The sequence below is a fragment of the Notamacropus eugenii genome, chromosome 6, assembly GCF_028372415.1.
Source record: "Notamacropus eugenii isolate mMacEug1 chromosome 6, mMacEug1.pri_v2, whole genome shotgun sequence".
Taxonomy (NCBI): Eukaryota; Metazoa; Chordata; class Mammalia; order Diprotodontia; family Macropodidae; genus Notamacropus; species Notamacropus eugenii.
In genome coordinates, this window is record NC_092877.1 from 367185828 (window position 1) to 367201883 (window position 16056).

A 16056-nucleotide genomic window follows, 5' to 3' on the forward strand; every position below is an offset into this window, starting at 1 on the left:
CCCAGGGGTTGCCTCCAACTTCAGATGACCTGGCTTCTGCCCTGACTTGAGGACTCACTGTGGAGCCATTCACTTAACACCCTGCTTCCCCAAAACACAAACACTGTAAGTCACAGGCAGTAGCTGTACAAGAAGAAGCCTGACTTATCTCTGTGAGACATTAAAAAATAAGAAAGGCATGGCTCATCAGCCTCTATGCTTTGGAGTAAAGCCATTAGGCTACAGAGAGTGAGACTAACTTTCACATCATCTGAAAGAAACCCAACTCCCTTGAGACTCTGTTCAGTTAGGGGCTGGCACAAGAGCAATGAGAGAGATGAGTGAGGAGACAACAGCAAAATTAGCACCCAGTGTGTCAAGCTCTGCTTAAAGCCTCCTTTAACATCAGGACCAAGGGAAAAAGGCATTGGGCAAGCAAAAGAGGATGCTGGGTGTCCCAAAAGAAACAGGAGAATCATGTGCAGATAGGCAGAGTCATGAAAAAAGGCTTCAGGATGCCAACTGGTATGGGTGGGAAGCTAGAATGCAGGCAGGTGAACCACTCAGCAAGGGGGGAACATATGCCTAGGATGGCCTGTAGTCCTGGGTAAAGGCCAATTAGGGTTAAGGTGTATAGGTAAATTTTTGCCAAGGCTTCGTTTAGGAGCGGGTTCCAAGCCCTCCTTCTTGCCCTTCCAGCTCCACTTCTGACTCTCTGGTCTTTGCCCTAGAAACCCCTCCCTCACTCCACTTACTTTTCAGCTCCCTTTAGGTGCTGTCTTTCCCTATAGGGGCAAGATCCTTGAGAGCAGGGACTCTTTTCTTATGCTTCTATTTGTATCACCAGTGTTTAGCACAGTGCCTGGCACCTAGTAAGTGCTTAATAAATGCTTGTTGAATGATTTATGTCAGGTAAAAAGTGTTGGTTTAACATAAGGAAATCTATAAATATATTAAGTCATATTAATAATACAAAAAAAAACAAAAACCACATGATTACACCAACAGAATCTGAGAAAAAGTTTTGACAAAATCCAAAACTTATTTCTGTTAAAAACACTAGAAAGTATGAGAATAAACAAGCCCTTCTTTAGCATAAATGTCTATGCAAACCAAGCGTAAACATTTTTCATAATAGAGAAAGTCAGAAGCCTTTCCAAAAAGATCAGGGGTAAAGCAAGGATGCCCAGTATCACTGCTACTGTTTAACTTTATCATAGAAATGCTAGCTATTGTTATAAGATAAGAAAGAGAAATTGAAGGAACATTCATAGGCAAAGGCAAAACAAAATCATTGCTTTTTATTTAGAAAACCCTAAAAACGTCAGCCAAAAAAGTAACAGAGAAAATAAATTCAGCAAAATTTCAGCACGTAAAGCAAATTCACATAAAGCATCAGCATTCCTGTGAATTACTAACAAAATCCAGCAAGAAGAGCTAAAAAGAGATATGCCCTTCAAAATAATAACAGAAGGTTTAATATATATAGGAGAGAATCTACCAAAATACATCCAGAAACTATATGGATCCAATCATGAAACATTCTACAGAAATAAAGATGAATCTAAAAAAAAAAATAAAGAAATATAAATTGCCTATGGGAAGGCCAACTCAGTATAATTAACTTATTCAGAGCTATTCCAATGAAACCTCTACAAGATTATCATGGAACTAGAAAAGTATGATAATGAAATTTATATGGAGGCACAAAAGATCAAGAATCTCAAGAGGAATAATGAAAAAAGAGGGAAGCGGGGGAGAGTGCAGAAGAACACTCTACAAGTACAATCCACAGCAATGAGCATTAAAATGATTTGACACTGGATATAACAGAGAGGTTGATCACTGGAACATATTAGCATACTGAAGTAAAGAACACAATCACACAATGTTCAAAAACCCCTAAGACTCCAGGTACTGGGGAGTATCATTTGACAGAAACTGCAGGAAAAGCTGGAGTGAAGCTTGGCAGAAATCTGGTACAGATCAGTATCTCACACTTCATACCAAGATACTCCAAATGGATTTAGACATTAAAGGTGACATTATAAGCAGATTAGAGGAGCAAAGGAAAAAACTACTTTTCAGATCTATGGATAGGGAAAGTGTTCAAAACTAAACAAGAAAAAAGAGAATCACAAAAGACAAAGTGGACGATCTGATCACATAAAATCTGAAAAATCTCACACAGACAAATCTAATGCAGTTAAAGCTAGAAAGGGAACCAGTAACTGGGGAAAGTCTTTTTAGCAATCTTCTCTGATAAAGGCTCATATCTAAGACACACAAGGAATTGCTTCAGTTAGAAGACCAAGAGTCATTCTCCAATAGAGAAATGGTCAAAGAGTAGAATAGACAGCTTTCAAAGGAAGCAATCCAAGCTATCAAAAACTATATAAAAAACAAAAGTTCCAAATCACTAATAATTAGAAAAATACAAATTAAAGCAACTCTAAGGCTTCACTTAACATCCATTTGAAGGGCAAAGATGACAAGAAATAGAAAGGACAAGTTGGAAAGGCTGTGCGATCAGGTACAGTGATTCACTAATACTGGAAAGTGATGTGGCACTATGCCCAAAAAGATTTAAATTGGGTATACCATTTGACCTAGCTATGTCACTATTAGTCTTATACCCCAAAGAGATCTAAGAAAGAGGAAAAGGACCTCTACGTACTAAAATTTTTATAGTAGCTCTCTTCATAGTAGCCAAAACTTGGAAACTAAGGGGAGATGAGTAAACAAATTATGTACCTAAGTAGGTATATGAAATGGAACATGAAATGGAATTTGCCATAAGAAACTATGAAATGGACCTTTGATACAGAGGGAAATGAGCAGAACTGGGAGTATAATTAAGAAGATGACAACATTGCAGAGAAAAGCAACTTTGAAAGATAATGGTAAACCAAGAGTCCAGAAATCTAAAGATCAAACAAACCACCTGCCTCCTTTCAAAGAGGTGATGGACTGAAAATGCTGAATAAGACACAGTTTTAGACATGGCCAACGTGAGAATTTGTTTTGCTGGACTAATGCACATTGTTATAAGTTTCTTTTTTTTAATTATTCAATGGGGGAAAGGGAGTAGACTAAGATTCTAAACCACTGGAATTGAGTGGATTCACAGAAGGTAAAGAGGGAGGCAGTTCAAGGAGAGAACTTAACATAAATAAAAAAACTACTCTAAAGATGAAAATAGTGCAACTTGATGTTTTAGGGGGAAAAAAAGAATCTACCTTCTTGTTCTACTTTTTGACCTTGATCTCTGAGATCTATAGGATTTTCCTCGGCCCCTCGATCTACTCCGACTTCGTTTTCTTCTAGATCCATAAGAAGAGCTACTACTGGACCGGTGCCTGCGTCTGAAACAATTTTACATTAATTATGCTTTAATGGGAATTGGCTAATGATGTTGTTTCTATTGCTATGAATAATATAAATTTACAGACTTGATATAGCACCATATTTTTTCTAATATGTCCCCTTTCCTTCTAGACTATGGATTTTCTGTAGTCTTCTCTGAACCACCCACTCTCACCCCCCAACCTGAAAATATATTCTCCTTTCAACTTCTACAGCAACTTTCACATTTCTTAGTGAACTTCCAGTACTCTTATTTCAAGTTGGAAAATTTTTCTATCCATAGTACCACATGGCGATCACCACCATATTCAAATTTCTTTTTAACTCTCCAGAGCCCCTGGAATACTGCCTCGCATGCAGTAGATAGTACTTAGCATTTATTTAACTAAGTAAGTGTTAAGCACAGAGAAAGTGTTCCTCTCTCTCCCTCCTTTAACAAATGGAAACAAAACTCCAATACAACTTCTAGTCACAAAACAGTAACTACCTGAAGATATTCCAATTCCAGAGCAGTATAGTCTTTCTAATAATGTTAGCTATTTTGATACATTCTTAGGCTGCAGTACATAAATGCATCATTAAAGTTTGATAAGAGCATTTCATGCTTATGATTTCTAAGACAAAGGTCTGAATTTTTCAACTAGCAAAATAAATAGCCCCAAAACACAAACTGATGTAGTTAATAAACTCTATATTGAATTTCCTCCCCTTTGCTGAATAATTTAAATTTCTGACCTCACCTTCTATCATAAGAATGTGAGCGGGGCTGCAGATCTCTAGACCAAGATCTTGACTTGGACCTTGATTTCCTTCCTGTTTTCTTACGGCTGAAGGTTCTGCTCTCTGAAGAACTACTTGAAGAGGACCGTCTTCGATGTTTCTTTTTCCTCTTACTTCTACTCTCTTCTTCAGTATCTGATGAACGACGTCCCATTTTTTATAAACTGAAGTTAAAATAAAATTATAATTATTTCTAATATAGAATAGTACTATATATGTATATGCACATATATACACACAAATATATTATCCTTACAGGTGGCTAGATGGAGAAATTTCAGAAAAGTATTTTGTAACATTAAAGTCTTATTTTAAAAAGGCTGTAAATGTGCCAGCGTCCTTGATGTGACATGAGAAATAGCTAAGGTATGTTTTTTTGGCACTTCAAAGAAATTGCTTTTAGAATTGAAGGCTGATTTAAATTTTCCCTCAAATCTTCAAATGCCTTACAAGAAAGTTAATGCCAGTAAAGGACACTATGGAATTTCTCTTTTACATCTTAAGCTACATTTGTCATCAGAAAGCATGACATATGTTTGGGAGACTTTTTACCTAGTCTTTCAATTTCACATTTTCTGAAAACAAAAGATCTTCAAAACAAAGACTTGAAGCTAAAAATATTCCAGGTCTTTTCTTCAAAAAATTAAATTTTTAAAATCATTGTATTAACTCACTCCCTGTGAAGGAAAAGAAAATATTCAAGAATGCTATCTTTGTAAACTCCACTTAGCACTACAAGCTTCAATGTCTCCATGTATAAAATGAAGGGTTGGGCTATATAGTTCCCTTCTAGTTCTAAGTTCTGTGATCATTTGGAAAATGTATGTATATCCAGACTGAGATCTGGGAAAAGAAATATTACAGCACCATCCATATGCAATATTGATGTTTATTTATGTTGGTGCTTCCTAAAGTCTTATTGATGAATATCATTAGGTGGAGAACATACAGGAGGCAAGTAGGATAGTGAAGGACCTCAAATTTATGCAACATGAATTCTTCAGCTTGCAGAAAAGTTTTGGAGGAAAATGTAGTGATAGGTGTCTTTAACTATTTAAAGGGTTGTCACATGGAAGTAAGAACACACTTTCTCAGCTCAGGCCCAGAGGTCAGAAGTAGTAATACTAACAACAGTTCATATTTATATAACATTTTCAGATTTGAAAAACACTTCGCAAAGTACTCTGTCACAACTATTGGGGAGGTTGATTTAAAGATGAGGAAATCAAGGCTCAGAGCTAAATGACTTGCCAAGGTCACACAGCTAATGTCTAAGCTAAAAGCTAACATCATAGATAACGTCTAAACTCAATATCCAAGGCAGGATGTGACTCCCAGGTGTCCCGACTCCAAGTCCAGTACTCTTTGCAGAGGTAAACTTAAGTTTGATAAAGGTCAAATCTGTCAACAATGAGTGCTACCCAAATATGGAACAGGCTACCTTCTGAGACAGATAATCCACCTATACTAAATGCTTCCAGGCAAAGGATAGTTAATCACTTGTTAAGTATGTTTTAGAAGAGGGTTTTCTTCAGATTTATGTTGTACTAGGATGTCACTGAGGTCTCCTGAGATTCTATAGATTCTATGTCTCTGTAATACACATGAATACAAACACACATGTAAATATACACATATAAAGATGTATATATACACACACAAAATGCAGAGAAGCATAGAATCATGGATAGAGAGCTGTCCTCAGAATCAGAAAGACCTGGGTTCACATAATGGCTATGTGATCTTCTATTAAAGGCACTGCCAACTTTCCCAGAGAGAAGAAGAAAAGGGAAGGGAAGGCAGTGCAGAAGAGAGGATAAGAGGCTGATAACTTATATGTAAGACACCCAGAAATATAACAACTGGGGAAGGCATGCTACCAAGGAAATAGATTATCAGAAAACAAGGTGGGCTAGTCATGTGGCAAGACTGAGGGACAACTAGACAGCCTGAGTGGTCCAGTGGTATTCACAAAATGTGAAAAAAAGACATGGAGGGGAGGAAGACCTGCAGTGCAGTGGGTGATCCTCTTCTGAGGATCGTTGGGAGAAAATGAAGAGTAATAAAAGATGATTGGGCATAAATAGGGATATACCTATGGAGTGAATACTGACATGAAGTGTTGGTCATTTATTACAAAGGGTAAAAATTATACCTACTCACCTATTTGCTAATCTCACAAAAACATGCAAGTCCAACCCGGACACTGGGATGGTTCACACTGTATTAATGTGAAAACTGTCGACTGGACTCTCTATATTTCCTACTCTAGACAAAAAGATCAGGTCCAGAGGATACACCAGAATAAAGAAGTAGAGCAGAAACACCAAGCAATCCATGTCTAATTTTGTATCTTATCAATAATGACAAGAAAGAGAAAGTGGGGCATAAAAGGTTCATCATTTTAATTTTAAAGGGCATTAATCTATCACAGTAGAAAAACTGCAATTTTATCTCAGGGAAAAAAAATCATAAAAGAGACTGGACCCTAAAGAACCTAGCCAAAAATAGTCTGAAAACAAATATCAAAGAACTGTAAAAATGTATGACTTAGAAAAAGTAGGAATGATCTGTGATTAATCTCAATAAGAGAAAGCAAAAGCTACTGTATTTCTTTGTTACAGTTACCGTGGTTTCACTTTTTTTTTTGAATAAATACTGTTCAATAGCAGAAATAGGATTATATTCAAAAGCTACCTTCTCTGACTAACTGAAAGATAAAATCAGAGAATGTTAAAACCTGAAAGAACCTTAGAACATTTCAGCTAAGTATCTCATTTTACATGATGAAACTGAAGGCAAATGAGGAGAAACTGACTTACCTCAGACCACAAAGCAACTAATGGCAGAGCCAGGACTTGGACCCAGGTTTTCTGATTCAAGTCCAATGCTCGCAGAAGCAACCTCATTAGACAAAAATCAGGAAATCTGGGTTCTAGTCTCAGCTTTGTTCTACGACCTTGGGCAAATAACTCCACCTCTGTAGAATTCAGTTTGTTCACCTGTTAAAAGGAGGGGACCAGACAAGATAATATTCAAGGTTCCTTTCAATTCTAACATTTTATAATTCTAAAAATTCAACAATTTTTAAATCTCTGCCTAGATGCAATACAATGTGCTAGCTGTGGAGTGGAGCATATATTCTAATAAAGGGATAGTCATACACATAACTAATAAGAATTCAAGTTCAAATGGGGCAAGTGCCTGGCAGAGATCAAACCAAAAGAAACGAGAAGTTGAGGGGGGAGGTATTGCTTCCAGGGAGGCCCACTGACAAGGTTTCATGGAACAGGTATCATTTGAGCTGTCTTAAAATCCTTTAACAGGCAAAGATGCAAAAGACTTTATTCCAAGACGTGGCCTATGCCAGTAAAAAGGTAGGAAAAAGACAGACAGGATTAAAATAAGGAACAGCTCATGTTCCAATTTTGCTGGGAAACAGCGCACAGAGAGGAACAGAGTAAAATAAAGTTGGAAAAATGAAATTCTTTGAATGCCTACAAGTATTTCACACTATGCAAAGTACTTTTATAACTCCTCATTTACTCATCACCTCAGATGCCATTAGGCCTACAGAAAATAATGTTAATGCATAACTTCTTTGTTCAATATTTATACTTTTACATGTTATTTCCTTTATTTCTGTCCATGTAACTGTGGCCTGCCTTAAATACAAAGACCTAGAGGGCAGGGACGAAAAAGGTATCTAACTTCATCTATAAAGAATTGGGCTTCATCATCTACAGAAACTCATCATTTTATAAGATGATATTAACTCAGACACCCACACCTCCTCAGTACCTAAGTTCTGCCCCTCTGATTGGGAGGGTAAGGTGGACATTGGAGAGCTGCTGCCAGATCTTCCGCTATTTAAGGATGGCACTCACAGAATACTCATCCTTTCCCACCTGGCTACCTGCTTGGATATCATCATCTCCAGAAAGTCATCATTCTACAACATGAAATCAATTTGGAAACTCAAGCCCTCCTCAGATCATTTCCCTACCCCCAACTCCCATTCTCCAGGACTTCATCACTCTAATGGCTATTTTTATGAGTTGGCTCTCCAATTAGGCTGTAAGTTCCTCAAGGGCAGGGGCTGTTTTTGCCTTATTTGGATCCCTAGTGTTTAGCAAAGTGCTTGACACATGGTAGGTGTTTACTAAGATGTTTATTGATTTTCGATTCTGAGGTCCCAAGCCTGAAGGGACAAAATAAAAGCTCTCTGATTGGATAATAAATTGATCATAGGTTTCTCAAGAGTCTCATGTATTATCTTCTTATCAATTCAAACTGACTACCTACAAGGACCAACTTCATCTAGTTCCTCATACAAGAAAACAAGAAAAATAATAACTACTGATAACTATTTTAGAACTTTCCAATACTACCCCCTCAAAAAAAAAAAAATCACAACAGACACTCTCTCTATATTGCCAAATGATATGGAGCCAAAATAGGACCATCCATGAAAAGACCCCAAAAGGATTCAAGATGAGACTCCCAAAAGCTTCATGACTAATGTCAATTTTATTACATTTTTCTGTCAGGCTTTTGGCCCTCTTCCAGTTTTTAAGACCTTTTTGGAGACTGACAACTGTCCTCACATTAAAAATTTTTTTAAGCCAATTAAGACAAGTGTTCCCAAGTAGCACAATTGTTTATACTTTCTTCAACTAGTCATGTCTAAAACTGAAATCATCTTGCCTGATAAATGCACCCTTCCCATCTTCTCTCTGTCTTTTCCCCATTTTTCCAGTATCTCAGATTCACTGATACGCTCACCCTCAGTCCATATCCCATTAGTTACTATGTCCCATCATTTTTCCCTCCCACTACAACTACCTTCAGCTTCTCATCTCTAAATCACAGAGGCCTCAGGTCTCACCCATACTCAAAAAAGAACCCTTCCACAACATATACTAGTGGCTATCCAAGTCTGTTCAAAAAGCCTCCAGGAAGAGGGATTTCATAACTCTACCCTTTGTAGATAAACTCTCCAAAAAGGCCTTCTACAATAGTAGTTATCCTTTCCTCAGTCCTCATTTTCCTTGATCTTTTTGCAGCCTCTGACTATTAATCACTCTCTCCTTGATCCTCTCTTCTCTCTTTCAGGACACCCCTCCCTCCTGGTTCTCCTCCTACTTATCTGACCACTCCTTCTCTGTCTCCTTTGCTGGAGTCTCTTCCAGATCACACTCTCTACCTCCAGTGTCCCTCAGAGTTCTGTCCTGGGTCCTTTTCTCTCCTCCTTCTATACTACCTTCACTTAGTGATCTCCTCGGCTCCCATGTTAATTACTTTTGCTGATGATTCCAGAATCTATCTATCCTTCCCCAAACTCTCAGCTGATCTCCAGTCCCACATCTCCAACTGCCTTTTTCCACTAGACATCTAAAACTCAACATACCCAAAATGGAACTCATTATCTTTCCCCTTAAACCCTCCCGAGGACCCTTCCATATGACTTTAGGAGGTAACATCATCCTTGCAATCCCTCAGGCTCACAATCTGAGTCATCCTGCATTGTTTACTAGCTCTCAACTCCCCTCCGCCACGCTGTCCATTTCACCTTCATCTTCTCTCTCAAATACACCCCCTTCTCTCCTTTGCCACTGCCTTCACCCTGGTACAGGCCTTCATCACCTCACGCCTGCTGGTGGGTCTGCCTACTTTAAGTCTCTTCTCACTCTAATTCATGTTCTATTCAGTCACTAAAGCTAATTTCCCAAGGCACAGGTCTGATCATGAAACCCTTCTACTCAAATTCAGTAGAATGATTCCCTTTTGCTTCCAGGATCAAATACAAAATGCTGTTTGGCATTTGAAGCCCTTCATAACCCAGCCCCCTACCTTTGCAGTCTTCTTAAATTTTACTTCCCAACAAATACTCTTCAACTCAGGGACACTAGCCTCCTGACTGTTCCACAAACAAGATATTGCATTTCTCTGGCTATCCCTCTGTCTGGGATGTTCTCCCTCTTCATCTCTACTTACTACCTTCCCTCAAGTCCTAACTAAAATCCCAACTTCTACAAGAAATCTTCCCTAATTTCGAATTCTGGTGTCTTCCTTCTGTTAATTATTTGCTATTTATCCTGTATATAGCTTGTTTTGCATGTATTTGTCTCCTCGATTAGACTGTAAGCTCTATGAGGGCAAGGACCGTCTTTTGCCTCTTTTCCTATCCCCAGCACTTAGAACAGTGCCTGGAATGGAGCAGGCACTTACTCAATGTTGGTTGCTTGATTACTGATTCTATGAAGTTCAGGCAAAGGAAGTTGTTATAAGACAGGGCCTAAATTGTCTCTTGGTCTCTCTGGCTTTTAGTCTTGTCCTCTGGGATGAAACAGAATCGGTTCCCATCCCTCCTCCATAGCTTAGTCCTTTAAATACTAGAAAACATCTACAATGTCTCTCATCCTGCCTCAAGTCTTTTCTTTCTTAAACTAATTCCCTCTAGTTGCTCCAAATGACTTTCATCTGGTGTTCTCTTAGTTATCCTAGTCAACTTCCTTTTCTAGATGTGCTCCTTCCAGATGTGCTACTCAGAATTACCCAACATCTTCTAGATATGGTCTGGAATATGGTCTTGTGTAGCTATTATCTCATACTACAGATTCATAATGAAGCGAAGACTGTTAAAATACCCAGTACTGTAACATGTTGAATGTATCCACAGTAAGCTTCATCTTAGGAGATGGAGCCTAGTGTTTTATCTGTCAAGATCTTTCCGAATCTTTGTTCTGTCATCTCAGCATCGGCTCTCCATCTCAGCTTCTCGTCAAAGTGTGCCCTCTGAGCCTTCTTTAAAGTAAAGTCTATTTTGACAGTTTCTTAACAAGTATTCCCAGACTATGACCCATTTGTGCCCTTGACCCTCTAGGACTGATGGAGTCCACTGTCTAGAAAATAAAAGTAAAAACTCCTGACTGGCATTTAAGGTCCTCCACTATCTGGCTCCAAACTACCTTGGCAACCTTATCTCAAACCACCCTCCTTCACATATTGTATCTTTCAGCTAAATCAAGATTCTTCTCCAAATCCCCTTCTTTGTTGTACTTTCCCTACTGAAGCCCATCCCCATGCCTAGGAGCCTCCCTGAAGCATGTAACCCTGGGCAAAAGCAATCATTTTTTCTTTACATTTCTCCTAACATTTGGCCTGGATCTCTCCTTTTCACTTATCTCATCAGCTCTCCACAACACTTACCTTTGTACTAGTTTTCCCCAATTTGATGGGGCAGTTAGGTGGTGCAGTGGATAGAGCATCAGTGCAGGAGTCAGGAAGACCTGAGTTCAAATCTCACCTCAGACACTTGACATTCACTAGCTGTATGGCCTTGGGCAAATCACTTAACCCCAACTGCCTCATCTTGGGTCATCTCCAGTCATCCTGATGAATATCTGGTCACTGGATTCAGATGGCTCTGCAGGAGAAGTGAGGCTGGTGACCTGCACAGACCTCTCTCACTCAAAACAAAGTCAAATGCAAGTCATGTCATTATTTCTCTGATGGCATGGTCTTCTTTGGCAACGAAGGATGAATACACACATCAGAGCCCCATCTGATAGCAGAAGTAGGACCAGTGGTATACCTATGTTCATATCTCCAGCACCCAGCACAGGATCCTGCACACAGCAAGCACTTAAATGCCTGTTTAGTGTGTTGTATGAGTCATAGGGTGTTCAACTTGGTAGTTACTAAACTGAAGACAGATACTCCCACAAACAAAATAGTATAAAACTGTTCCAGAATAGTTTTTCACATCATAATATAGGTACTCAAATATCATTTTCCAATCTTTGTGTAACTTAACCATCCCACTCTGTCACTAATATACTTCTTATAAGACATTAGATGTGACTCTGACTCAGTCACTTCATGTCTGAGTCGCAGGCTCCTGTATAAGATTTGGATAATACTATACTACTAATCTCACAGGACTATTATAAGGATCCATGTACATAAAGCTGTTTATAAACTAAAAAAAACTGTGGTACTGGAGAAGACTTCTGGGAGTCTCTTGGACAAGAATGTCAAATCAATCAATATTTAAAGAAATTAATTCAGGCTTTTCACTGGAAGGTCAAATACTGAAGCAGATGCTTACTCTGGTCACATAATGAGAAGATGGGATTCACTGGAAAAGACCCTGGTGCTGGTAAAGGCTGAAGGCAAAAGGAAATAGGGATGACAGAGGATGAGATGGATAGATAGTATCATGGATACAACGAACTGAACTTGGACAGATTTTACACACTGTAGAGGACAGAAGGGCTTGTCATGCTATGATCCATGGGATCATAAAGAGTCAGATACGAATAAACAACAACAAAAACCACAGAGTATCCTTCTGGTCAGCTTCTGTTATTTATAAAATCTGAGGTTAGAAAGGCCCTCCTCAGAGTCTCCTCATTCACCTATACAATACCACCACTAACCAAACAGCTAAAGGCTTCAAAATTGAATTGTGACCAAAGAAGAATGGCTGTCATGTAAGAAATGGTGAGAAGGTATAATTTCAGAGAATCTTGGGAAAATATGTAGGAACTGATACAGAGTAAAAGTAAGTAAAATTGGGAGAACCATTTATACAATGCCCAGAACAAAGTAAAGACAAACAACTCTGAAAGACTTCAGAACTCTAATCAACACAATGTTCAACCCAGATTCTAGAGAACCCAAGACGAAACATGCTACTCACCTCCTCACAAAGAAGTGATACGCTCATGGTACAAAAATGCATATTTTTTGACAATGCCAATAAGAGGATCTTTTTCACTCAATTAGGCAACACAAGGGTTTTGTCTTTTTTTTTTTTTTAATGATGGGAGAAAATGGATTTTTGGACATGAAATAAAACTTTTTAAATCCCTGAACTCTGGACTTGTATGTATCTAACAGTTAAGCTAAAAGAAACATACCATCACCAATGATTCTAACACTGAAATAAGATGCAATCCATCAATCAGCAAATGCTTATGAAGCCCCTTTTGTGAGCCAGGCCCTGTGCCAGGCACCTGTAGCCCTACAAAGAATGAAACAATCCACATAGAGTTTACACTCTAATAGTAAAAAGTAACATTTATGATGTACTTTTCAATTCAAAGTTCAAAGAACTTTGCAAAGATGGCCTCCTGGGGTCCTCTGCTCAAGACCAATGACAACAGCAACTGCAGAAGTCAAGGAAGTCTGCCTGTGCATGACTCTCAAGGCCAAACTCTCCAAGAAGGACATGGCACCAGTGGACAGATTCCTGGGACAAGGTCAAATCCCACCTCTGACCTTGCTAGCAGTGTGACCAGGGGCAAGACATTTCACTGCTCATGGCCTCTGTCTGATACCCTGTCTAGCTCTATATTTATAATCCAGGAAAATCAAGAAAGGAATGCCAGCTTTGGAGGCATTAAGTGAGGCTTGGTGGTTGTCCTGCTACTTTCAGCTCTAATCAGACTAGAAAGTACTATGTCTAATTCTGAGTGTGATGTGGCTGCTAACAAGTTAGGGTAGTAAAGGAAGGCCCAAACTTGAAAACAGGAAGATCTGAGTTCAAATTCTACCTCTGAAACTTACTTCTTGATACCTCAATTTCCTCTTTTGTTAATGAAGGATTTGGATGAACTGGGTAAGACTCCTAAATTCCTTCAAGTTCCGAATAGTCTTAGTACAGTAGCTGGAACAAACTAAGTGTTTAATCAAAACTCTCTCTAAATCAGAGGACCTTAACCATTTGGAGTCATGAACCTTCTAAGAGTTAAGCAAAACCTATGGACCCCTTTTCAGAATTATTATTATTTTTTAAATGAATAGCTAATTGCTGTTCAGTTGTTTCAGTTGTATACAACTCTTCATGATCCCATTTGGGGGTTTTCTTGGCAAAGATACTGGAAGAGTTTGCTATTTCCTTCTCCAGCTCACTTTACAGATAAAGAAACTTAGGCAAACAGGGTTAAATGATTTGCCCAGCTAGGAAGTGTCTGGGGCCATATCTGATCTTGGGTCATCCTGACTCCAGACCCAGTATTCTATCCATTACGCCACCCAGCTGCCCATAATTTACAATTAAAGAAATGCTAAATTTTCAATTAGCAGTTAGGGAAAAACAAAGATGTCATTGTTTTTTCCCATCTAAGTTACTGTCTCTCTGAAATTTATCCTGGGACCCTTGGAGAAACCCATGTTAAGAACCTCAATCCACACTGAAGCTCTTATAGCCTACCACCTCCCATGGTAATCAATGATTTGTACTAGAAATCTGGAGGGTCAAGTGGAGGAGACAGATGGACCAGGGAAACAGCAACTGGGTTCTCTCAAAGCCAGTGATCACAGCCCTGAAACTGCCTCCCTCTTCCTCATCCAGCTACTGGGGACCAAACAGGTGACAGGTACTGAAGAGAGGAGGGAAGTAACTAGAAATGATGTGTTGGAGTGACTATCTCTACATACTATATCTATACATGTTACATATACACAGTCATACATGTCCATACTAATACATATAATAACCTCAAACATACTCATATGCTCGCGTACATATATGAATATGTGTGTGTGTGTGTTTGTCCTTCGTGTCAAAGAAGACCATGCCATCAGAGAAATAATGACATGACTTGCACTTGACTTGGTTTTGAGTGAGGGAGGGCTGTGCAGGTCACCAGCCTCACTTCTCCTCCAGAGCCACCTGAATCCAGTGACCAGATATTCATCAGGATGACTGGAGATGACCCAGGATGAGGCAACTGGGGTTAAGTGACTTGCCCAAGGTCACACAGCTAGTGAGTGTCAGGTGTCTGAGGTGAGATTTGAACTCAGGTCCTCCTGACTCCTTCACTGGTGCTCTATCCACTGCACCACCGAGCTGCTCATATATATGTATATATGTTTGCAAACCACTATCCACTCAAATATCTTCACATACTGTTCTTTACAATATACCACATATACATTCAAATACATTCAGTCTGACATGTACACTCATACATACGTACATATTTATGTATATATCCAAAACACACACACCCAGACATACCTTCAAACACACACACTTCCACATACATACACCCATACATCCACATACTCTCATGGCAGCTAGGTGGCTCCATGGGCCCACTGGGCCTAGAGTCAGGAAGACCTAAATTAAAATCCTACCTCAGATACTTAATAGCTGTGTGACCCCGGAAAGTCACTTAACATTCTCTGCCTCAGTTCCCTTATCTATAAAATGAGGATGATAACAGCCTCCACCTACATAAGGATGAAAAATGTGTAAAGAACTTAGAACAGTGCCTGGCATATGGTAGGTGCTTAATAAATACTTGTTTCCTCCCAATAGGCACACATATACTCATAACGTACCTAATACACTCCTTCATGTCTACTCATACATATACACATGCATTCATGTGTACATACTTATGCATACATACACAACCTCCCATTCATAATACACAATCATACAAATAGTCATATGTACATACACACTCAAATACACATTCATACATAAACTTACTTATACCTATATATCCTCAATCACCTATACTTATACACATCCATTCATGCACATTCCCAATCATACACACACATACTCATTCCTACATATTCAAATACACCTTCAGAAATATATACTCATACATACACAGGATCATACAAGCACATGCACTCACATACATGCACATAAGTGCACTTGCACACACACTCCTGCACACATCTGCTCAAACACATACACAAGCTGCTACACACATTCACCATCACACTCACAAACACCCCCTCAAACACTCCCGGGTACACTCATGTATATATGTGTGTGTGCACATATATATAAAATACACATGTACACTCATACACATACATACCAAACACACTTACACACACACACTCCTGCACACGCCTGCTCAGACATAAACAAGTCATTACACACACACACACACA

General features: G+C 38.9%; 1 protein-coding gene across 1 annotated transcript in view; it reads right to left on the reverse strand.

Moving 5' to 3' along the window:
- Nucleotides 1-16056, reverse strand: part of RSRC1 (arginine and serine rich coiled-coil 1) — a 438530-nt gene that overhangs the window by 420870 nt on the left and 1604 nt on the right. The gene's annotated exons all lie outside the window — the stretch shown is intronic.